This window comes from Betta splendens, chromosome 13 (genome assembly GCF_900634795.4).
Source record: "Betta splendens chromosome 13, fBetSpl5.4, whole genome shotgun sequence".
Classification (NCBI taxonomy): domain Eukaryota; kingdom Metazoa; phylum Chordata; class Actinopteri; order Anabantiformes; family Osphronemidae; genus Betta; species Betta splendens.
Window position 1 is genome coordinate 15,402,456 of NC_040893.2, and position 26,142 is coordinate 15,428,597.

Sequence of the window (26,142 nt, forward strand, 5' to 3'; positions counted from 1 at the left end):
CCCCTCGCCACCCGCTCCCAACAAGGCCCACCTATTCCTCCGGCTCTCTCCCTCTCCTCCTATCTAATCACAATCCATTAGCCGCCCCATTAAAATTCTTTTGTCCAATTTGGGAGGAATGCTACCCTCGTGGAAAAACAGAATGGAGCCACAATAGGGCCTTTTCAAAGCGCGCTCGACTTTTATTACGCAGAGTCGCTGAGGAGTGCCACCCACCTCCGCTGCGGCTTCCAGTCGCCTCGTCTTCCCTCTCAGCGTGTGTTTGCATGCGTGAATTATAGTCACAGTAGTGAAAGTGGATGTGAGATATAGGTTGGATATTTATAGTTATTATTTGATGTATCTATTGCCTTTCAACTTCTCAGTAGGTTTGATGGAGCTTATACTCCCAAACAAAAAAAAGAGAGGCCCCGAGGTGGAAAAAGAAATCTACACAATAGAAATGATTCACTGACTTCTGTCTTGTCATGTACTGATCATTTGCTCTGAGTTCTGGGCTGTAAAAAGCCAATTCAGTCCAATGAGCTGCATATTTGAGTGTCATAGACCTGACATCCAACCCGGCGCTGCACAGAACCAGTGCTCATTGTGTCCTGTAACCAGTATCAGTTTGAAAGGCCGGGTCCTATTTCATGGCGAGTTCAGGCATCAAACGCTGCAGTCAATCGATGCCACAGTTTAGTGGGCGTCTTGAGCCGCCGCCGCCGCCGCCGCCGCTCTGTGACGCCTTCCAGTGTTTTGTGCTTGTATTTATAACTGCTGCTCGTGTTCCTTCCATGTATGGATGACAGCGTTTACGTGTGGCGGTGCTTGTGGCCCAGATTAACGGAGCACAACGTGGGAAACCCTTCAGAGTGGACGAGGACGAGAAAAGCTCACGCTCACGTACTCCTATCTGAAGCACGACAGGAGGCGACACGCTGACACCAGGTAGCGCTGACCGTTCACACACGGCACACGAGCTGCTGTTACACCTTGTGCACTGCAGTTACTACGTTACTGCCTAATGGATGCATGCAGGCCTGTGTAAGGACCAGTCACAGCGATGAGTGGTGTGGACCGATCCAACCAGGTGCTTCAGGTGCTTTTCATGTAATCCATTAACACAACACAAACAGATTATAGCAAGTACGTATGACGGGGGCAGGTGTGTGTGTGTGCGTGTGTGTGTGTGTGTGTGTGTGTGTGCCCACGTGAGCACGAGGTGCAAAATTGCAGTTCATATAACCCCAGTGTGATCACGAGTGGGTGGGAAGGGTGAAACACGAGGGAGACGAGAGGCTGACATTGAGATAAAGTCCCTGTGTCTCTACTGTGTGTGTGTGTGTGTGTGTGTGTGTGTGTGTGTGTGTGTGTGTGTGTGTGTGTGTATGTGTGCGTGCGTGCGTGCGTGCGTGTGTGTGTGTGTGTGTGTGCGTGTGTGTGTGTGTGTGTGTGTGTGCGTGCGTGTGTGCGTGTGTGTGCGTGTGTGTGCGTGCGTGTGTGTGTGTGTGTGTGTTTATAAGATAAGCCTCCATGTAATCCAGAGCAGGAAGCGCGGAGGCCGTTGCTGTAGGTGCTAAAGCTCCGCTGCCTCCCTGAAACACTGCCGCTGACTGTTTCACTCAGTGCCGGCTCTAATTCGGCTCCTATTGGGTTTCGGCGCACAGCGCACCTCCAGCCACCAGCGCCGGGACCAACCAAGCGTGCGCCCAAGGTCGCGCAGCGCCGGGAAGCGACACACGCACACGAGTCGGCGCGTTTGTATAAATGCAGAGACAGAGCAGCGTCTGAACGCTGGGCTCGAGGTACGAGCTCCACGCCGTCCTTTCACTGTTAGCATTGGGGAAATTAAAGGAAATGTTCCGCTCACTCTGCGCCCAGTGTTGCTGTATTATCCTGAAGCAAACAAAGATACATCACGAAGTGTCAGCAGTTTCCTGCAGCACAACCGTGGTTCAATACCAGAGACGGTCGTGACACAGGAACCCAGCTGTCTCTTCAAAGGACGAGACACGTCAACACAACTCCTGTGGCCGGCCTGCTCGACAAAGCCCGGCCCAGTGGGCAACTACCTGTCAACAAGCCCTCGGTGCTTCACCCCCCCCCATCTGCTGATAACGACAGCAGAGCAGAGGCTCTGCATAGTGACGTGTGGGTGAGACGAGGCCTGTCGCTCCGTCCGGCCACTTTCCACTCTCTTCTACACATGAAGTGGCACCCGGTCAGTGACTGGAGGCTCAGAGGATGTTCATTGACTGCGTTAATGCGAGCCGAAGCTAATTCAGCTACGCTGGCGAGCTGAAATGCAGATCACAATCTGGCGACGTGTGCCAGATTGTGCACGGGAGGAGCTGTTGCTGACGCGGCCTTTGCTTCACTCTACGCAGCTGATGTGTGAAATCGCCTGGGCACCTTTCAGCCCCGAGAAGCTGGAGCATAAGCAGATTAGGAGACGCAGGCGGCTTTAGGGTTAAAACACATTACTGTATACACTGAGCGTAGGTCCTCACTGACAGACGCTTGGTTGTGTTTGCACCCATTCAAACCCCCCCCAAAGAATCTTTGTGCGTTTGTCTCATATTTTGCCATCTGAAGTTGCTTTAAAAGCATAATATGCAGCTCATTCATGTTCAGAGACAATAGATGAGTTGAATTCCATTTTCCCTCCACCACATGAGAAGTCGCTTTCATTTCTGCTGAGCAGCTCCAAACTTTTAATTTTTGGCTAATAGCACGTAGACAACAACCTTTTTCACAGAGTTTGTTGCCCTTTAATTCGAAGCCTTTGTGTTTATTCATGTGTTTCCCAGCTGAGGTCCCGTCGCTGGAGGTTGGTGTCCTCGCTGTGGTGTCGATACACAGGCAGGATGTGGCCTGCACACACATGCACGCAGGCAGATGATTTCTTGTGAATCTCTGATGCTTATTTTGTCTATTTGACTACGGGACCTCAGTCAAAACGCATGCAAACGTTGCACGGCGTGCACGGGACACGATTTCCCTTTGTTTGCTGTGCGTCTGACTGACCCCCCGGTTTAAGCATGCAGGAATCTCCTTGTTACACAAACTCGGTCCAAGAGTGGAAGGAAGCGTTTGCAGCCAAGCAGCGGAAGCCTGGACGAGGTGCATCCATGCAGCGCTCCGTCATACTGAGTTACATATGACGCAGAAAGCAGCGCCTCGGGCCGGAGGGGGGGTTCGACTCGGGGTTTGTTGTTGCAGGAGGCCAGGCAGGCGAGCAGATGCTTCGGCCATTCAGTCATGCACGTCACGCCCGGGCCTGTGTGTGTGTGTGTGTGTGTGTGTGTGTGTGTGTGTGTGTGTGTGTGTGTGTGTGTGTGTGTGTGTGTGTGTGTGTGTGTGTGTGTGTAAGATGCATCTGGTGTCTAATCCAAGCCAGGTGGAGGAAGACCCCGGCGCCTTTGTCATGAATGTGGCAACAAAGCGCCAGGTTCCTCACATCCTGCTCTGACCCCACGACGAGAGGAGGAAATATTTGTGTTGATCTCTTCTTGTGTGTGTGTGAGAGACAAGGAAGCAATGGATGACGCGATACCACTGCGGCACCGCTCATCTCTGCGGGTCTGTCCTCCATCTCCCCAAGCACAGAAGCCCACCTGTGGCAAACTGGGCCGGTCAGGATCCTGGAGTCAGGGCATGTCAGAGGGCTGTTTACCGACCATGACGGATGGGAGTGGGGTCAGCGGAGAGGAGGAACACACACACAGACACACACACACACACACACACACACACTGCATCTGTATAGATTTCAGTTAACTCTGAGCCAGTGGACAACTGGTGGTTGTTCATCTGTGTGCTTGTGTTACTTACAAACTCAAATATCTGTCATTGCTTCGAGCCATGCAGCATATCTGGATCTCAGCGTAGTTGTTATTTGCATTAAAGCCCTCTGACAGTGTGAAGACATCTAAAACCCTCTCAGGTGATTCCTCTCTCCAGCGATTACCGTGCAGCTCAACAGTAACACCCACGCCGTGCACACTAATTCAGCGCCGTGGTCTCCTGTTCACAGACCCAGCTGGATCCCACAGATCCCACAGACTTAATGCTGGGAGGTGAAAGGCTCGTTGGGCACGTGGCCTTTTCAGACAATAGCGTAATTAAAGGGGATCTCAAAGAAGAGACGGACCCTAAACCCTGTCAGCGACGGCACCTTCACACATAAATAAGCTGCCACAGAAACTAAAGCAGATTAAAGGCTGCTGCACTAAACAACATTAAGATTAAAGTTTATCATTTCAAACGGTCAGGGCTTTAAACGATTTTCCCATATAACCAAGAAGCAGCTGAAGCTGAGCAGGCAGACGTCGGTGCCTACGGCGCAAATTCACATTTACGAGAAGAAACAGATGAAAATAAGCAACGCACACTGTAGGTCGTTTGCTTTTAATGAATAAATAAGCAAAATCAAAAAGTGTTTCCTGCTGAATCCCTGCTGTGCATGGTTCATACCCCGATTCCTGACAGCGGTGACACAAAGGGATAACAATTCACAGCTTTCTCCTCGTGGTAATTTGTTAGCAAACCTGAAAGGGGCGCGAGTGACGTCGGGCTCAGGGCCGATCGTGACGGGAGCCAGCCGCCGTCGGCTCTGCAGAGCAGCAGACGCTCCTCCGCCGCCACCGGAGCTTCTGCCTCCGCTGGCGGCGATGGCGTTGTAAAATGCAGAACGAGCTCTTGTGTTGATTTCTGTTTAAACACAAGTTGTTGGGAAAAACAGCTGTGAGCTCTGATTGCAGACTGGGCTTCAGTGACACCTTGAGACGGAAGCCAAACTCTGACGTGACCCGCAATTAACATTAAAAGTCTTCATGTTCATGTAAATAAACAATGGCACAAATTCTGCAGGATGCAAACTCTCTAATATAATTATTTACACGCTTGTGCTGTAACCTGTCCATGACTCCAAGGAAAAAGGTAGAAAGAATGACAGATTGAAGGAAGGCGCAGAAGTTAGAAAGTGAGGAAGGAAGAAAGAAACAAACAAGAATAATGTTTTGAAAGCAATGCTGCGTCTCCACATGTTCGTACTCAGCGCCTTAAAGTGATGAAGCTGAAAGGAAACATACAAGACAAGCAGATGCATCGTTCAGTGCAACCTGAAGGCCTAATGTTAAGACAGCGGGTGTATAATTAGCCAGAGGTCACGCTTCCACGGCTCACACTTACATGAAAGCACACTGTAAAGCGCTGCTAGCTAAAAAAAGGTGAAATAAAACCCACAAACTCGACCGCCGAGCCCTGTCTGCGTCAGCGCCTTTCCGTGCACTCACAGTCGCGGACGTGCTGAAACTCATGGACGTGTACAGTGCATAAATCTGAGTAGCACTAAAATAAGAAGAGCAGTCGAGCAGAGAGAGCGCAGCCGCCGAACTCGGCTCCTCGGAAACGACACAAGGTCGGCGGCGGCGGCGGCGGCGGCGGCATCTCGCGTCCTTGTCACGTCTGTGTTATGGGTTGCAGCTCTGACAGCCTCCGTTAATGATAACCCGACTCTCTCCCAGGGTTAGAGTCATTTACCAGGCCTGTTCTCCTGCCTCGTTCCTCTGTAACAAAACACAGCCGCCATCCCTCAATGGCACATAACCCAGAGCAGCCCAGACAGGCTGTATTTATCACACTAAGCCAGTGGTAAATGACTCGGGCCCCAGTCCCACACACACACACACACACACACACACACACTTTTCCAGTACGCGATTGGTGACGGAAAAGTAGCACTTGTAAAATGCAAAACAGGAAACGTCCGACGTCGTGCGCAGCGCAATTATGTCTGGTTGTACGGAAAATGAGCCTTATGAGTACGAAACAGGCGATTGACTGTTGTTCACTTGTTGTGGCCTTTAAACCATTTAGGGGTTTCTAGCAATTCACCCTTCAGGAGCGTCGGCCATTTTAATTAGCAGCTGCTTTTAAACAGCAAATAAACAGGCAAGTCCCGTCCAGGTAATTAGCGACGGCCACGTAAAAAAAAAACGTAGGAGTCTGGAAACGCTCACTAAAGTGCAGCTAAGAATTTACAGTTCGGGGAGCGAATCAGATCTAGCTGTGTCCATGACAGGTGTGTTATAAGCTCAAAGAAGCTTTATTAACGGGCAGAGCGAGGTGAGGCCAGCCTTTAACTTCCTGCACCGCGGGTCTGCGTCCGTTCGCACATCGCACTCGTCCACGGCTGCCGTCGCTCTCTCCTCCTGCGGCCGCGTTACGGCCCCGCGTTGGTGTTAACTGCAGCCATATGGCACTTCTTAAAGGGTGTCAGTCACAACCCGCTCCCACGGGCCACGGACACATGACAATTACGCGCCGTTAAAAGCCACCGGCGACAGATGAGCGGGAGAGCGACTGCGCAGACGGGTCTGCAGGTGTCTGCGCAGTTCCACCCAGGAGCGGCGCATGCGTGAACATGAAGGTTTCTGAACGAATCCACGCTGAGGAGGCGACTTCAGCGCTTTGTGATCCTCCCTCAGGCTCATCATCAGAAGCCAAGCGTTCCTTATTGACATCTTTGGCATCACCCCCCCCCCCCCCCCCCCCCCAATACTCTTATTTAACATCAGAAAGGACCTGGCATCATCAGCGCGTTACTCTAAGTCTCACGAGTCCTGCTCCGTCACTTACCAAACACTTAATCACGTTTTGGGATGTCGACCCTCTCCACCCATAGAACTAATCCACAAGCCACACACCCTTTGTCTCGGGCTAAGACGGAGGCTTAAAGGGGCTTAGAGCCTTCCTGAGAGGCACGGGCTTGGAGTTAGAATGAGCCCCTGTGAGGAGTCAACTACTGGTGGGATTCCCAATTACTTCAGCATTATGTACTGCAACATGGAATTAGCTTGAGTTGGGAAAGAAGCCGTCCGTATGTAAGTGTGCAGGAAAACAGGCCTGTACTTAAGTATTCACATGCAGCGTGGGCAGAGATCTGCACGCGCGTGCGCCAAGCAGTGTGTAGCGCCCAACATCACGCAGAGGGTAATCAGTCTTAATTGGTTCGGTCTGATTATTATTTATTATCATTTCCTTCAAAGCCTTTATTCAGCAAAGCCCCTGGATACACACTTAGGAAACAGCTCGTAATTACTAATGGATGATGACAAAACGCCGAGGTCAGCCAGGGTGTGTGAGCGACGGGGGGAAGAAACAAAGGCGGAGGCAAGAAAGTGGGTCTAGGCCTGTTTATCAAGTCATTGCTTCCAAACGACGCCCCGTGATCTGCATCCATGCGTGAGTTCGCCGCGTTCCACTGTCTCCCCCCGAACGTCGGCAAATCAAGACTGAGGCGAGCCGAACCCGGTGAGCAGCAGTCCTGATCCGCGCCTCTCGTCTAATTTTAGATCCGAGCCATTTGTTTAGCGAAAGACGCAGCACTAATGACTCCGAGCGGGGAGAGCGGATGCTGGAGCCTTGGAAAACGGAGCGAGTGATGCAGAGAAGGCAGCGTTACGTGGATTATTATTTCACCTGTGTAGAGTCAACACCAACGGCCCCGTTTCATAATGACAGAGCATTTCGCGAAACCGTAAATTACTGGCAAAGGTACAAACCTGGCGGCGGCTCATTTAACACCTTCAGGCATCAGGACACACATGGATTCTATTTACACCAGTCGTATCCTAACAACAATAAAGACTTAGTCATGTTTTCAAAGGTTGTCCCTGTTAAACAGACCTGATCAGGAGGTGTTTGTGGTGAGTGAAGACACAGCAAATGGGCTGTTCCTCCAGAAACCAGTTCGATTCCAGTACCGACCTTCCATTGATGGTTTTGTTACCAGTAGTAACAGAAAGGATGTTAGTGCCTAAACTCCAAATTGCTTTGTTTGAACTATTGTTGTCCAGCATTTTGAGGTTTATTCTGAGTTATTGTATTTATCAGCAGTTCAACGGGCTGGTCTCATGACTGTATAGTTGCAGTAAATCAAAGAAGGATGAATGGTTTTGGATTAAAAGCAGTGATTTTGCCTGACAGTACTCCCCCTCAGTCCATCAGAGTTAGAGCCCGATCCGGGGGGGGGGCTGTGTTCTTTCAGGTAGGGAGACCCCGCCGGTCTGTCATTGAACACCCCCCAGCCAGAGAACACATACACACACTTTTCACCCCGCCGCAAAAGGGTTCCAGGCAGTTGGGCTGACAGGCCCGCTGGGGTGTGGGAGTGGGGGGAGGAGGGGGGATGCTGATTGAGTTGGTGCGTGGGTGTGTGCTCCCACCCAGGTCCCCTGCAGCTAGGAGCACACAGGACAATCCCTGGCAGTTCCCCTGCACACGTGAACACAGGCTGCGTCCCAGCCTGCAGGGACGCTCCCGTCCTCCTGGAGACCGCTCTTAAAATGCCCATTGATTTCTTCTCGCTTCTCCTTCAGTGCACATCTTAATTTAGCTCCCCTGCGTGTGTGTGTGTGTGTGTGTGTGTGTGTGTGCATTCCTTTCATTCAGAGATAAGAGTGGCCTCCAGACATTCTTGATGCCCCCCTGCTTTGCTCCTCTTTATCCCAACTTAAAATCCATCTATCCCTTTATTTCTGCTTCACATTCGACCTTTGCTTTCTGCTCCTCGGTCTCCGCGGCGACTACAGTGGTCATCTTTTTTTCTTTTGTTCTCCTTTTCTCCGCGTTGCCATCAATTCACACTACATTACAGTTGCCTTGATCCTTTGGCCCTGCATAAACACCATTTATCAAGTCAGCCTGATGTTTGCACCTCTAATTCAAACAGGAAAGTCAGAGCCGGCCTGAAAAATGGCATTCCTTATGAAAGCAGGAGCAGCGAGTCTCTGTGTGTGTCTGTGTGTGCTTGTGGGGCATGTTGTGGCTGTTGTGTCACGATCCCATCAACCTCCCAGTCTCTCCCAATCTGACCTGTGACATAAAAAACATTCTCCAACTCAGAAGTCCCACGTGTGCACACATGCACGAAGCCTCACGTTGTGATGCACACGCAGCAACACACTTTCTTTTCCACGCGCACATTTATATATTTGTGTATCGATACACTCCCACACACGCCTACACACATGAATCCAGCATTCAGGTGCCGCGTCTCCCACTGATAAAGGCCCAGCGAGTCGCAAGGAGCCTCGACAGCCCCACTGGCTCTGTCTAATGGATGCGTGTGTTAACATGGGAAGTAACACGGCTGAACATCTAAACATTTACACTTCTGACAACAGAGGGTGGATTGATTGCTGCTATTCTGTCTCCAGCCTGCACTTCTTATCACAGGGAGTTAATTAGAGATTGACAGGTCAAATCTGAAAAAGGTAAATCATTGAAAGGCTCCGAACAGAAAGATAAATGATGCTTCATGCAAACCACTAACTTAGATATGCAAATGTGAAATTGTTGGGAAAAAAAACAAATGGTGGCACCTTTTAATTTGATTAGATTAAATTCTGTTTGGTTTAATGCAAATGATCATTTTGTATTTCAATGGGAGGACGCAACAAAAGCATTCAAGTATTTAGTAAAAAAGCAAAACACGGGGTAAATCAAGTACATGATACATTAAACAAGCGCAGAGAAGTACAATAAAGGAACTAAAAGTAAAACAAAAAACCATATACATAAAAACATATATATATATATATATATATATATATATATATATATATATATATATATATATATATCTATATATATATATATATACTATTATATATATATATATATATAGTCAGATTATCAGTGCACAGATTGGTTCTATGTGCTGCTAATGTGAACTAATGGCCAGCGCTCTGGCTTTGCAGGAGGCTGTGTTTATTTCAAGGGTTGCCAGGTCAGATATGGGCCTGTGAGCGATCATTTATTGTTTTGACACTGGCACGCATATTGTGGGATCGGTAACACTGTCCATTAACATATTACCTGACAGCATTGAGGGGTCAAAGGTCACCCGCTGCAGAAAGGGGATACCTGCAGGACTGGGTCAAAGAGGCCAGAGCCTCTGTGCTTTTGGGGATGGATAGATGGCATTAGGTAGAGTTTTATGAGCTACATTTGTCTCAGTGTTGCGGTGTGGAAGGAGAAATGTCACACCACCCTCTCCCACCAGACCCAATTTCCTGACTTACCACCAAGCATCACCTACCGGTTCAGTGGGAACGTGTGGGAGAGATGACGATGCGTGCGACTGACTGGGTTTTTCCAGTTCACGATCCAGTTTGTTTTTCACGCTTGAGACAGAGGAGCGCCCGGGACGTTTGTGATGAAAGCAGAATGGAAGCCATTTTATTTTGGAACCGCGAACCACTAATTATGCTGCAATTTACCAGGGGTTACACAAACAGACACAGGCACAACTGGGAGAAGAGCAGCAGACTGTCGCTTCCCTGATTTTGCTCCTGTGACTCTGCAGCTGCTGCCTGATGAACTGGCTGATAAGCCACTCTCTCCCGCGTCTCATCCTCCTTTGGCTGGAGGAGCCAGCTGTGCGTCGCGGCCGAGTCGGGCCCCACATCTCCGGCTCCGTCACCTTTTCACCTCTGTCTCCCGCGGGGCCCGGTCGGCTCTAACCAAGCGCCCGGCGCCGGCAGAGGCCGCGACGGCTTTTTAATTGACCTCCCTGTGACTGAATGGGGAAACAGAGGGAAGCAGTGCGCCGCTTGTCAATAATTAGGGCGGCTTCTGTATTATCAGCCATTGATTAGGTGCGAGTCGTTATCGGAGCCCAAAGCCAACTCATGTTCTGCTTGCGTTAGCCCATTTCCCTGGATTGAATGATGAATTACAGATCAATAGCAAACGCTCTGATGAATCTCCACCCGGGATGGCGCAGAATCTGGTTTTTATTTCCTAATTCCTTCGGTTGCAGTAAATCCAGCATTCTTTATGGGCTCCTTTCACATCCTGCAGTGGCGTTTCGCGTCTTCTTGGCAACGCTGGGCACGAACCGCTGTAAAACACCGCTCCAGCTGTAATGTTTATAAATAAATAATTAGCAAAGCACTGCGAGGGAAATGGCTGTAATATTTATGATGCTGGTAAAAACATGTGAAATATCACCATGACGACATGTGAGCAGCCGATTCATTTGGTTAAGTGATTGGTGAGCTGGAGATGAATTAGTGGCGGTGGGTGGGAGGCTGCCAGGGGCCTGTGCTGCCCACTGGCTTACCCACAACCCTTGTAGTTGATTAAGACGCCCCGTCCTCCTTCATTACATTAGCTCATGAACTATTGGGCCAATTAGAAAGATTAAATTCATAAAAGCATCCAGAGTCGTCCTTCTTCTTAAAGTTTAAACAAAATCACGTTGACCACGGGCGCAAATGTCCCCATTAAAGCCTGATAACGCGCAGCTTCCGGCGCCTCCTTCGGAACAGGTCAGATGGCGGCGCCGCTCCCTCCTCACGGCGACCCGGGCCCCACACATGTAAATGTAATTATCCAAATGACTGCCGTAACCTTTAACGCTGACACAATCATTTTTGGGGCGTCCCATTTGTACAGTTCCTATCTGGCAATTACATATTTAAACGCTTCTCGCCCTTGGACGCATAAAACAACGCGTAAAGACGTTTGATTCGAGCGCGGGGGGGAAAAAACGGGGAAACTGTAAACGCCTCATCCAAAAGCATCCGTCCCAGCAGGCACGCGCGCAAACACACTTCAATCCTCTCTCCTGCGGGCACGCTCCAAAGAGAATAATTTCAATCTTTTATTCATGCTGTTTAACGTAACCCTTTACTCTGGGTGGGAACCCGGGGGACCTCTCATCCAGGACTGCCAGCGCCAGAGTACACGAGCCCCTATTGTGGTTCCAATCAATCACACACTCATTACACCGGCGCTGTAAATGCCAAGGCATGCCAACAGCGGTGCCCGGGGCCCCGTCAGCAGCGCTTCCAGCCCGTGTTCCTGCCAGGCCTGCGGTGTGTGGGCATGAGTGCCACCTATGCAGCGATGTCAATGTGTCCTTAATGTGCCAGGCCTGAATTGCTTTAATGCACGGGTTCTGTCACACACGGGGTATCTCTCAAGCTGTGGGGGCCCGCTCCAACCACTTGTGATTATTCATGTGCATTTGCTTGCCAGAAGTGCTGCTGGAGTGAATGGGGAGAGACGCACGCGGGCGCGATGGGACGCCGTCAGATTTGCATGATTGACATTTTTATTCACGAGGTTTGTTTCGGCAGTTCGAAAGTAAAGATCAGATGCAGGGTGAGCGGCGGCCGCTCAGTTTCCGCAGCTGTGGATTCTCAAAGAGGGGGGATTTTTTTGCTCCTCGGGCAAACTTGAAAACGCTAAAATGTCTCTTGAAGTTTGCTTGACTGTCGGCTGTGGTTGTTTGTCAGAATTGCAGGGAAGCGGCGGGCGCGCATCGAACCAGTCAACCTCCGCCTCAGCGAGTAATGACCGGCGTGTTAGTCACAGGCAGGAGGCGCGTGGAGAGGGGAGAACAGGAAGGAAGAGGGGAAATCACAGCTGTTTCAAAGAGCAGCGCTGCGACGACCTCTGACCTCTCTTCCCATTGGATCACCCTCCGTAACATATACTATAAAGGTCTCTGTATATTCATATTCTTTTTTTGAAGTCTAGTGAAAGGCTTTATATGATGCACCAAATGGTTCAATAGGGGTAAGTTTGTAGTAAATAAAAAATAGGCCGTCATATATAGTATTTAATTAAGATAATTATGGAATTAGAACCTCCTACTGAATATGATGTTTTCCAGGAACAGAACGCTGCACTTTGTTTGCTGATAACTGGACAGACACAGCTTCAAACAGAAACTGGAAAGTCAGTGTAGACAGTTTACTGAAGCAAGAGCTCAATAGCTTTTACCTGAAATGCCTCATTACAGCTGGGTTAATGGTACAGTATAGCTCAGTGACAGTGATTCAAATAAAATAGGAACGAGTCCAGCGATGCATTTGTGAGTTTTTCAAGATCAATAAGGGAAACTTGAAAAAGACTGAAAAATATGCCCTCAATCGATAAATACACACAACCCCATTACAAGAATTAGTATTGGTGCCATTTCATTTTCCCCCATTACAGTGTTCTTACAGTACTTCCTTCCTTTTTAGCCTCTAACTGTGGGAAATGAGGTCACATTGTTCTCTTCTTCTGCTCCTGGCTCTGCTGGTCAATTCTTCTTCATAATTATTCAATGAAAGTTGTGACGTGGCAGAAAAACACCTGAGGTTTTTACACCCCAGCACACGATGAGCAGGGTTGCTTGTCGTGCTGCTGCCCCCTGCATGCTGGCGTGTACAAACCCTGCAGCGCCTTCACGAGCCTTTTCTTATTGTCTCCAAAAGAAACGCATTTCCTCATTTTAATTTGCCTCTTTCACCTCGTGCATTGTGTTTAACAGCGGCTGAGAAAGCCGCGGACCTTTGTCGGGGGAAATCAGTTAAATTCCACCATTCCCATCATTCAGCATGAGCCCGACGAGCAGCTGAGGTATCAAGGGTACAGACAATGTCAGCGAAGTTGCATTGGCAGCGTCCTGCGCTCCTGCCAAGTCTTAGCCCGGCTTTAATGGCTTTTCGCTCAATAACAATGAAGAAGCAGAGAGCCCCATAAAGACACATTCACTCGCTCCTTTCAGAATTTTAATAAGAGCAGATGCATTTAAATACAGCCGTTTCTGCACATAAGCCAGCTTTCCATGTCGAGCGCTCGAGCGCTGCCAATCAAACAAGTTCCAGCCATTTACAGTCTGGCAAGACTTTGGGAAAATAGCCCAGAGGGTAATAGTCATAGTTACAGTACCTGCTTGATGGGAGTGAGTGAGCAGAAAGGCTTTTGTAATTACAGGCACTGAGGGGGAAAATGCAGTATATACAGTACTGTAGAGGGTGTAGTATGTGGAAGGCCACACCCAGCTTCACGTTCAGCCATCAGGACCTTCATCTGTGATCGGTGTGACACAGAGCAGGCTGCTGGTGACGCAAGCACGGACCATTTAAGCATTCCATCCACCTTCTATTATTGATGCTGCCACAGATGCACAGTTTGAAAAGCCTGTGTGCAAACCTCAGCAGGCCCTGGCATGTGGGAGGCAGGATGTACATGTATATGTGTGTGTGTATGTAAATATAGGCCGGCAGGTGGTGTGACTTAAACAGCAGACGCTGGGCTGCATAGCAAGAACCCTGGTATGACAGGAAGTGGGTTAGTGGGTCGGAGGTTCAAGCAGCTGATGTGTTTTTTTTATTATTTGTAGTTTTATTTGCTGCGTCCAGTTCTTGTTTGCTGATTCAGTCTGCAACGTAGGGCGAATAAAACGGAGGGTAGAGCTTTTGTTCCTGGGAAAACTGACTCACGTTTTCCCCAACGCATACGTCCTTCCTGATTCTGGGAGGGAGAGAACTTCTGCTGACTCACCCGTGGAGGTTCATCGTGGGACAGACGGCCGTACGATAAGATGGAGCTTCTGGTGCTTGTTAACAAACAGCACCGCGACCCGAGGAAGGTCCATCCGCCACCCAGCACGCAGTGCTTTTCATCTTGGAGCGGTTTACAGCCATTTTTAAATTCCTGCTTCTTGGATTAATGACAGTTTTACTCTAAATCCAATGTTTTTGGGGTTAGATTTGTGTTTGTCGTGTATAAACATAAACTGCAGTAAAACAATGAGCAGATGAATATGTTTTCTGCCCCAGCTGCTCACTGAGCAACAGGATAAACTGAAGTAAACATTTGTCTGTATCTACTGAACATTGATATTTTAGTATTTGATACATGCTCACATTAGCATTTAGCTTGAACCACACGCTACCTGGCTGTAGCATCCTTACCGTTTGTTTGAATCAAATATTAAACAGTCTAATGTGATTGTAATAACACGGCAATAACCAATGTTATGTTGTTTATTTAAGGATTATGGGACAAATAAGTGTGAAGAATGTGGAACGTCCCTCCTTCTGCTCGCGTTTTAAAAATCTGTGCTGATGCTCATTTCTCCCCTGTTTGTGTTTCTGCAGCAAATTGCCTCATCTGTTAAACGGGAAGGTGATGCATCTGGAGGGATGAAACATTTATCGGAGGACGATTTTTCATTACGGCGAGGGGAGAGCTTCCATCAATATTTCAATGGCCCTGCCTGCCCACAGTGTGTGTGTGTGTGTGTGTGTGTGTGTGTGTGTGTGTGTGTGTGTGTGTGTGTGTGTGTGTGTCGGCAACTATTATAATGACAAAATGTCCCCACTAGGATGGACAGAATGCTTCAAAGCAAGGACACTGGGATGTGTCTCACTTCTCCACGAGCACCCAGGGATCCTGTGTGTTGAGCTGGTGAGTGCGCTGTTCAATTAAACTGTTTTAAAAACGTCAAACGTCAAAGTGTAAACGTGGATTCGAGGCACCCATGAACACGTATCCCCGTGCTTCCACCGACCCACGTGCCGTCTCGGCCGTCTCCTCGCAGACGTCTGTGGGACCGGCGGCTCTGCCTGCGTTTTCGGATGCTGCCGAGCCGCTCTCCTCTGAGCTGTCACACGTCTCCAGCGTTCGTGAGCTGGTTTTAGTCTCGCGCATCAAATATTCATAGACGAAAGAGAGAGAGAGAGAGGCAGGTTTGACACGTGCTCCTCTGTCGTGTACCCATCTGACTCCCACCCCTCTCCTCACACGCTCCCTTACGTCACCCGCATACGGGCGTGTGTGTTTTTGGGTTGACCTTGCATCAGTGCACAGTATTTACAGGAGCGTGGCTGGTGGCGAGCGAAGGGGGGGGGGGTAGAAGAGAAGGAGAAGGTGTTCCTCTCCTTCAGGTAACCGAGGAGACGAGGAGAGGCTGTATAAATATTTGATCCTGCGTTTGTTGAGGAGGGGAGGGCCGTCCCAGAAGTCCCTGCGACGCGTGGCCCCGTGAAAATATTTACCTTAAACACAACACTGTGGGACACGAGCAGTGGGAGCGACGAGGAGGAAGACGGAGGAGACGCGAAGCCGCTCGCCGCATCCTTCTCTTCCCCGCCTCGCGTCAGATAAAGTGGGTCAGCACCACGCATCAGCACAGCGCGCCGGAGGGGAGCAAGGGGGAGCATTTAAGGAGCGAGCGAGGAGCGAGATGGACGGAGATGAAGGGGAGAGAGTCAGCGCGCAACCAGGGGCGCTGCGGCGGGAGGAGGCCGAAGGGTCAGAGCGCAGGCGGCTGGAGATGAGTTGGTGGGAGTTTGAGGATGAAAAAGAGCTGTTAGGAAGAAAAAAACGATGATTAATTCATCGTTACGTTTCTGGCGGATGCAGCCTTTAAGCGGCTCCGCGTGACGGAGAGTCGGCTACTATCACGCTTAAAGGGCCGCCCCCCCCAACATTCCTCCCATCCTCACACGCAGGTCGGTGCCGCGCGGATTCTCAGAGTGTGGAGGATGATGACGCAGAGGAGAGGGATGGAGCGGGCGAGCGAGGGGGAGAGAGAGAGCGAGAGACGGGCGAATGCAGAGATAGGGAGCGGGATTAGCTCGGCCATGTGTCAGCCTGCGCCTGTGGGCGTGTTTACTCGTGGCCGCTATCTCTGAACACGTGTTTGCCCACCTCGCAGACATCCACCGGCATCCTTGTCATGTTTCCCTCAGACCGATCTGTCGGCGCCACGGGGCCAGTGTGACTTCACAGCGAGCCAGAAACGCAGGCGAGCTGATGGAGAGCTGAACTCGCGTCACCCGCCTGCTTATTAGAGGCGCAAGAAGGTGAAACCAGCTCTGGTTTGGGCTTCTTCTTCTTTATATTGTTGGTAAATGTTACCCACTTACATTTTTACAGTGTTTAGCGGCACAAACAATCAGTAATATTTGATTAAAGAAAAGCCACGTTCCCACAGCCTGCAAGAAGTTTCTGTTTACTTTTGTAAGTGTTTGCTAGAAACTAAATTGAACCACACAGAGACTGCAAATAAGAGGTATTAACTGAATGTAAATACATTCTATTCATATTGCATCAGGACGGAGCCAATATTAATATAATCCAGGCCGATTATTTGTCTTTTGTTGGACTGTAAACACACTGGGCCGAGTTTGTAAAAATCCCCGGACTGCGTGTTATTAAATGCAGAATGTAAACTCACAACGTTCCCAGAGACAAACAGCAAGGACGTGAATTTATTTTGCTGGTGGCTGCGGCGCTGCTCAGACACAGAGAGCTGGAAATTTCATGCGCAACACTGATACAAGAAGTAGCTGATAGAATGTGCTCTTTAAACGTGTGGGTGAGCTGCAGAGGTGGCAGCAACACACAATACGCAAGTAAAAGTGCGAGTCCTTGTCTCGAGCACCACTTCAGAGTCTTTACTCGGGTTGAGTGAGTACACGCTCTGAAATGTACTCAAGGTACAAAAGTACAAGTGCTTCAATAAGAAAATCATAGATTTTAAACACACCTGCATCCGATAACGATGAATCCCAGTTCAGCTTCGCCTCCAATCGCATTCAACGTGTTTATTCCATTATTTAATCACTCATTTATTTACATCCTGTTCCCTGAATTGGTTTTAACACAAATGGGGAAAAATACATTAAACACCAACAAATGCTGTAACTTGAAATGTATATTTTAATACTTATATTGAAATGAAAAAGAGCAGGGGAACGTCATTAAATTATTCTCTTCATTAAATCTCCAGGGGACGTGACATCTTATGGAAAGATATTGTGATGTTTTCTTTATGGAATCGCCTGCAGCTCAGAAGCAGGAAGACATTTTATACGGTTTACGTCTACATCACCTCCTCCATCTTCTGCTCAGGCAGAAACCCAGCGCGTCTGAGGCTGCTCGAACGGTGCGACCCCTCGGTGCGGTACCTTTGGCTGATGCCGCCCGGACCCGGGTACGGGTCCGCTATTCGCTGCCAGCCGCCCATAAAACATCAGGGCTCCTCTCAGGCTTTTAAAAAAAAACTACAAAGCAAAGAGGCCTTTTTAAGTCTAGCGCTGGGACGCCGTCGCGAGCACGACGCCGGGCTCCTCGTCGACATCAAACGGCTGGCGGAGGACTCGCCAAGCAGCTGGTGCAGATGGCCGGACTCAGGCAGGACATTCTAATGAGAAGGAGGCAGGGCATTAGTAGTCTGGGAAGGGTGGCAGCGCCCAGGAGGCCGCAGGAGCACACGCATGCGTCCATGCAGCTCCGAGGAGGAGGCTTTAAGGTGAGAAGCTGCAGTTACTTTATCATGCACACACACACACACACACACACACACACACACACACACACACACACACACACACACACACACACACACACACACACACACACACACACACACACACATATAATCTTCCCATAACCCAGTCAGGCAGCCGCAGCATGTCAGAGTTAAAAACTGCATAAGACAGGCTCATATCTCTGTTACAGCGCTGGGAGCTGGAGGATTCTCCCAGTCTGCGGGGGAAAGTGGGGGTTAATGGGTTCGTCGGCTCCAGCCGACAGCAGGCGGACACTGCCACCTAGTGGAGTGACTGGGTAACAGCCTGACCTGCAGCGGCAGACGGAGGGACGCGTCACGAGGTGGCGAAAGGTAAGGAACAGGAAGTGGAAAAAGAAGTGTAAATCTACCCAGAAACACGGAGAAGATGTGGGAATCATTAACCCATAACAACAATTATTTTAAAAACAGCTCTGTGATAAAAAAAAAATAATAATAATAATAAAACAAAAAAAAATTGTTTTTGCCTAAACTGAAATGGATTGAAATGTTATGCTTCTGTAAAATGTGATGACAGATCACTTATTTCCCTGAATGTAATTTTTAACCCTAACTTTTTATAGTGTATAGTGTATTTTATAGTGTTATTTCAAAATGACGTGGATGAAGCGTGTGTACGAACCGAGCAGTGGAGCCGTTCACCACCAGTCGCCAGCAGAGGGCAGTGTTCAGCAGCGTTGGTCCCGTACGCCTCGCCGGCCCACGGCTCTGCGTTGTGCAGAAAACAACGAGTGATCTAGTTTGTGGTCATAAAAGCAAAAGAGTCCAAAAGGCAACGCCAGAACTAAACTGATCATTAGGAGATCACTACTAGAGCACGTTTTCCATGATGACTACAATTAAAGTGTATCTATTTCAATAATTTATCGCCATTAGTTGTTGAATTATGTTTATGACATTTAGTTGAAATATGCAAATTAATGTTATCCATACCAGTGTGGATGCTATATACAGTAGTACTTAAATAAACTTTTGGTCAGCTCTACTTGAAGGCAACACAAAGAAAAGATGTATATTATTAACACTTAGGTGTAAATGTTTTTCATCTCCTAAACTATAGCAGAAATCACATGATCACATTCCTCGCTTCAGTTTGGAAATGGTCTAAACTCTTTTATTGTTGAGTCTTTCAGAGTTTGGTCCGATCGAAGCGCGTTTCAGCTTCAGCCCTTCGGTGCAGTCCGTCCTCTCACTGCTGGAGGCTGAGCATGTGTTCAGTGTGACTCAGCCATCGGAAACGTTTCCTTTTCTGTCTGTTCACAATTATGGCTCTTTGTTCTGCCTTCACGAGGACTGGATTTATTAGATCGACGACACCACCAAAACCAAATCCTGCCACAGCAATTTGATCGATGTCAATACCTCCGTATTTCATGGCCGCTTATTCTCCCAGCGACTATAGTTAGCCATCAGTTACATTGTGTGAATCTGTTCTGCACCGGACTGGACCTCATGAGTTTAATGAGACTGTGCAAATAAAATCGTGGAAATGTTTATGAAAACAATCAGGAGCCAACACATGTTTATGAGATAGATTTCTATTTATTAGAAACCGACAGCACAGTTTATTTTCAGCAAAGTGTGAACTAACACCTACTAAATAATTCATATTAAGAGAATTGATTCAAATGATTGGTGATTTATCTTTATCAAGTCAGGCTTATTGAACATGTTTGTGTTAATTGTTCATTTGTCAGTGAAAACACGACTTTTCTTCCCATAAAACCTGGTAATTATCCACACAGATAAAGCACGGGCCTTTTCCTCTGTAAACTCAGATCATATGGGTCCGCTACGGGTTTGGAATCAGTCACAGCCTGTCCAACATAAGTCAAGCAGACAGGGATGATGGGCTTTAGGAAACCATTCATTGCTGCAAACATACACTCTTCAGGCCCCATTGAAACGCTGACCTGCTCCAGTGATCTGAGGGCGCGGTGTCGGCTGCCGTTCTCCTCCAGCGCTCCCACGTTCGCCCTTTGTTGCTTTTGTGTCATGCGAAGCAACTTGTCACCCCAAAAACAAAAGAGATTATCTTCATCGAACGCGCTAAAAGGAAACCGGTGGAATGAACAGACAATAACATTCAGTGATAATGATGGTATTTGTGGACGTGAGGATGTTAATCGGACTAATGGAATGCTGATGAAAACTAGGACTTCTTCTACCGCTGTTACACACACATGCACTGTATTGTTAAGATCATTTCTATTCTTCCTTCGCGTGATCATCTAAACTTGCTTCACTTAGGTTTTGAGCTCCATATTAGCAGCACACACTCCGTCTGTGCATGCATTTCTCTCACACTGTAAGTTTTGTGCGCAAACTCGACAAGTGTTTGCTTTTTCCTGAATTTCTAGGTTTGTCTCTGCAGTGCATACAAGAGACGGTTTGTTCCCAAGCAGTGTGTGTGTGTGTTTGTGTGTGTGTGTGTGTATGTGTGTGTGCGTGTGTGCGTGTGTGCGTGCGTGCGTGTCTGCGTGTGTGCGTGTGTGTGTGTGTGTGTGTGTGAGCCCTGGTTCCTGCCAATGTTGAGGGCCCATCTGGCTTCTATGAGGGCCGCTGCTTCACGGTGTCTCAGCCTGATTCATGCTCACTGGACGTCCTCAGCTGCTTTCCCACTTCCACCGTTTTACATCGCATACCGCTCCAAAACACGCCCCGCATACCTCCCAGCTCTCCCACCGTCAGGCGAGGTTTCTGTGAGTAGGTAGAATCGTACGCCGCCGTCTCCATCTGCCTCCATCCATCTGCCTGTTGGGTTTTTTTTCTAACAAAAGACCAGTTTTACCTCCACTGCTTCAAACCACCTCATGGATGCATGTGTATGTACTCTACAGTCAGCGTTCCTTCTCTGCGTGTTTTTTCCTCCTCTCCCGTCCGCTCTACGTCTTCATCCCTCATTTTCTTGTCTTTTCAGCTTTCACACGAGCCACTGTGATGTAACCTCAAATGCGAGGCTGCCAGTTTGTCTTCAGACTCGCAGCCAAACCACACGGTGCCGGTGGGTGATTCTGTTGCAGGTCATAAAATATCAGATATGCACTTACAGGAGCTCCCCCATCTGTCAATCATACAGAAAAGGCAAATGCAAATAAATAGCATGAATTATGAATGGATATTGACATTTGGAGTGAGTTCATATTCTCTGCTGACAGTGTGGCATCCAATGAAACCACTTCTACTACAAAACATCAGCATTTTAACATGCGGTCAACATTTTAGCCAACTGGACTATAAAATATATTTATATTTATACTGTTGTTTTTCCCACCATTCTCTTTTCTTATTTTAATTATGTTCATTTTTTCAGCCTTTAGAAAAAAAGTCTAAATAATATAATCTAAATAAAAATGTTTTCATAATTTCATAATTAATTAAATGAATTGTGTTTTTTTGTTTTTGAAAGTGTTTTTGAAAGTTTATTGTCAGGCACCAAAACTCTCAGAACAGTTCAGGTGGTGGATCAAAAGTTCATTTTGTAGCACATCCTAAAATATGTTACAGTTTCCTGCTTTATTAATGTTTGAGGACAGTGACAAAATAATAATGCAATGCATGCAATGAAGGCATGTAATTTGTGCGGGACCCATATGAAACATAAACCCAAACAATCCACATTAAAATAAACTGAGGGGTTCGAGGGCAGGTCTTGAGTTACTGCAGCTTTGACTGATGTGCTGATGATGTATGTTTGTGCAGCTTGAAGTAAAATAACAATAACAAGTAAGAAAGTGCTGCAATAAAAGTCCCAAAAAATATACGCCAACATCTGTTAAATGTTTGCAAAATGAACATTAAAATGGTTCATTTTTTATGTAGAAGAGGTTAGTGTGCACGGTTTTATATTACGTCATTGCTTCTCTGTGCCAACATCCAGTTTGTCTACGGACTGAATGAATCGTTGGGTTCTTCACACTTGTTTTGATTTCACTGAACTCAGAGTTAATTTGATCACTCATGTAGTTGCTTTTACTGTAAATCAGAGCAAATCATAAAATGCATCACTTCCTGTGATTGGGTTGATTTACAGGAAGCAGAAGACATGATGGGCAGTGATGAGGGGGAGATGATGCAAAGGCACAGACTGGACCTGCTTTGAGCTGGCTGTGAAGTTTTTAAGCCTCCGATTTCCTTCTTTTTAATTCTTGGCACATTATTGGATAATAATAATAATAAATAACACAAACAAAATGGACTGAAGTCACTGTCCAACAATCTGCAGCTTCATGATTTATCACACGCACACACACACACACACACACACACACACACACACACACACACACACACACACACACAGGGCATGTGACTTTGCAGTGAGACCCTGAACGCAGCGCCAGTGAGCAGCACAGCGCTCGTATTGATGCAGTCACGTTGTTCTTGTTTTGCAAGCCGTCATTTCCTAGAAATTCCAGTCTGACTTCATTCTTCCAGCGCTTTCTTTCTGATCTGCGTCACTGTCGGCCAATTGTCTTTTGCCCGTTTAAAAAAAAACGCACACACACACACAGCTACGATACACAACACACACAGTGTGGAGCATGCAGCTTCTGTTGGCAATAAAAACACTGCGCATATTGTTGTCTGTGCTCTTCTACTCTTGTTTCCCCTCTGCCCTTTTTTTTCAAATCATGTGATTCCATTAAAACAAATTAGGTTCTGCCTTTCTGTTGCCAAAATGACTCTCTTTACCGTCATATATCATGAAAAACCATTTAAATTTCAAACGCTCATCCCGTGATGGCTGAAAATGTCCAGTTGAAAAGCATAAATACTATAATTAAACATCTGTTATATTAAACCAGTGGCCTGGATTTTGTGAACATGTTTATTCACTTTGTGGCACAGAAGATGAAGATGGATGTCACTCTCACAGCTGCCTTTTGAATATGAGATGATATAAAGCCTCCTTCATGTGCTGCTTAGCTTAGCTTAGCTTAGCATAAGGGCTGAGTAAACGTAGAAGGAAAGAACCCAAATGTAAGAAATGCAAGTGTGAATTCATCTTTAATGCTTTTTGTGTAGTCGTGTTCCAGACACGCTGGTTCCCTGGTTCTTGTCTTTAATCTTACACGGTTCCCGGCTGCAGCGTCACATGCGGTGGAACAACACCAGAGTGCTATTGATCTCATCAGAAGGAACCATAACGAGCGTGTTTCCTTTCTTCCTCTGCTTTAACGAGCGCTCACGTGACCCGACAGCTGAAGCTCTCTGTGAATCCGACGAGCTCTTGTTTTTGCCTGCTAACGCTATCACAGTACAAACACGAGCCTCTGCTGCTGAAGGAATCAGTCATTATGAGGAATGATCGTGCAAATGCATAGATTTCGACATATTTCCCTGCATGAATAAAAATGTTGACCTGCACAGGAAATTTCAGGCGATGTGCAAAGTGAGTGAGCTTTATTGTCCGTGGCCTCGCAAATTCCTGCACAAACTCTCTGGCAGTGGACCCAAACGTCTGGACGGGCCTGGAGCCGCCTCAGAGCTGAGCTTTAAAAGCCATAATGAGAAGAGCGAGAAGGAATGTGGAAATTAGGCAGCGGAGAGAAACAAGCCAAACAGAAAAACGCCGCGCTGTCACGGGGCATAAACACTGTAAAGCGTGAATGTCAAACTTCTGCTGGTGTCACCGCGCCGACGCTGCTGTTGGTAACTGAACCACAGCGCTCCGCTCTCTCCAGCTAATGAGGTCTGAAGGGCCCACTGAGAGCCAGAGTCGCACAGTCCAAGCAACGGAAGCCAGAGAGGAGACGTGAACACGCGCTCCCCATCGCACGGTGTGTTCAGTACAGTTGGCTTCTCACATGAAGATGGAGACACGCAACAGAGGGAATAATGGGAGAAAGGGCTCAGTTACAGTTGTGCATCAGTCTCACACGGACCCCCCCCCCCCCCCCCCCCCCCCGCTACCAGTGTGTTTTTCCGTCCGGAGGTGCAGAGGTTAAGTTGTCCCCAGCATGTGTTGGTGCTCAGGTCAGCCACAGCTGGGACCCCATGACGGAGTGTGTGGATGCCAGCGAGTGTCAGGGGTTAAGTGTGCGTCCCGGGGTTGTGTGGCGAGAAGCCCCTCGACGAAGGCACAGACAGGTTAAATGTGCTCATTAGGTTCAGGCTTCACAAACATCCACGACCAGACGAAATGTGCAGTTTTTATTGGAGCTACCTGCACGGGCGACTGCAGAACATGCGGCGGAGGCCACACGGGCGCAGGGAGACGAGGGAGCGGCGGCCGGCGCGTCATCAGAACGAATGGGAACGAACCGCTGAATGGGTGCACACACACACGCGCGCACACACACACAAACACACACGTGCGCGTGCACGCGCACACAAACACACACGCGCGCGTGCACGCGCACACAAACACACGCGCGCGCCCGCGCGCGCCCACACAAACACACACACGCGCACACACACACACACACATACGTACGCATGCACACACGCACACACACACACACACACACACACACACACACACACACACACACACACACACACACACACACACACCAGTGAGAATGACAGAAGCAGCTGCTGGCGTGATCTGGGGTCATGTTGGATCACAACACTGAGGAAAACAACAAATTCTTTAACCCAGGGGGTTGTCAGAGTTGTGAGTTACTGGATCACATGGTTACACAAGGCTGGGAGTGTTTTCCTCAGTGTGTGTGAGTGTGTGTTTAAGAACGAGAAAGCGACTTACTACAGTATGTACAGTATGTGAGCAGCTTTGCATTAGACATGTTTTACTTTATTGGGTTTATTTCCTAGCGTGGTCTAAACGAGCAAATGTGTCTCAGTGGGAGAGTCTCTAAAAGCATCAGCCAACAAAACATAAAGGATAATTTACACCTTATTAAATGGCGGTGCCAACAATCAAAATGTTCTGGAGTCAACAGCAAGCAAACAGGACTAATTGGCTTTATGATACTAATTGTTTATTGTGCTTGTAGTCACTAAGCACCTGATCGCTGCCAGCAGCTTGTCCTTGTTTTACGTCCTGTTTGGAACATTTTTTAGACAAACTCTCACTGTTTTGTTAGGATTTATTTGAACACGGAGCTGTGTGGAGCTGCTGCCAGGCAGAGCTCAGAATGTGTCATTACCTGGCAGGATGAAATGCCATTAGAACGGGTGTGTGTAACGACACTCTGGGGTGCATTAGAGCAATAATAGGCTCCTCAGTGCAGGAGGCTTCATTAATAAAAGTAATGTCTGAGCTTTGGAATTCTGCAGGTGTGATTTGTCTTCATTGTTAATGGTATGGACTGATTAAGAAAGCAAACACTGGTGGTGCTGGGGAGTGTGGGCTCACACACACACACACACACACACCGGCCACAGCGTCTCCACAGGCGCCGTTGTGGACGCCACAGGTGATTAGATCCGCGCGGCCGGTGTGTTGGTGTGCGGCTGAATTATTTGGCCTCGGCAAACAGAGCTGACAAGACTAGGAGTGATCCTCCTAGGCCGCTGACTCGGCCTTTATTTATAGACTGTGTGGTCCGGCTGCATGAGGGCAGACACGATTAATCAGAAGGATGTTATAATTAGGCCCAATACCCCGAGGCTGCGTGAACACACACGCATAGAAACAACATACATGAGCATAATGTATGAATGCATGCAGGGCGCACACACACACACACACACACACACACACAGGCACTGCTTAAGGCCTGTTCTCCATCTGACGGGTGGTGGAACAAAAGTCAGTTTGTTGCGTTAACGCACGCTAATGCAGACGTCCGTCCGCGAGGAGGCCTGTTGTGCTCAGTGTCTCGTCCGACGTCTGCCTCTATTTTGGTTGGGGGGGTTCACATGAGTGCCTTCAAAAGTACACATTTGTCTGCGAGTGCCTTTGTGAGTGAATTACAGTGACTCGCTGTCGCTTTCTCAAGTGATGACCAAAATAAATACAAAGACTCCATTTAGTCAATTGGGGCTCGAGCTGAATGAAACAAAGGACCAATTAA

The 26,142-nt window shown here is 48.1% G+C and overlaps 1 long non-coding RNA gene across 1 annotated transcript; it reads left to right on the forward strand.

The window, feature by feature from the left end:
• Window positions 1–14,877: 14,877 nt before the first annotated feature.
• LOC129605070 (uncharacterized) lies at window positions 14,878–20,595 on the forward strand. The gene is made up of 3 exons (XR_008696558.1): window positions 14,878–15,246; window positions 16,533–18,097; window positions 18,307–20,595. It is a non-coding gene; the product is annotated as an uncharacterized LOC129605070 (long non-coding RNA).
• Window positions 20,596–26,142: the final 5,547 nt, after the last annotated feature.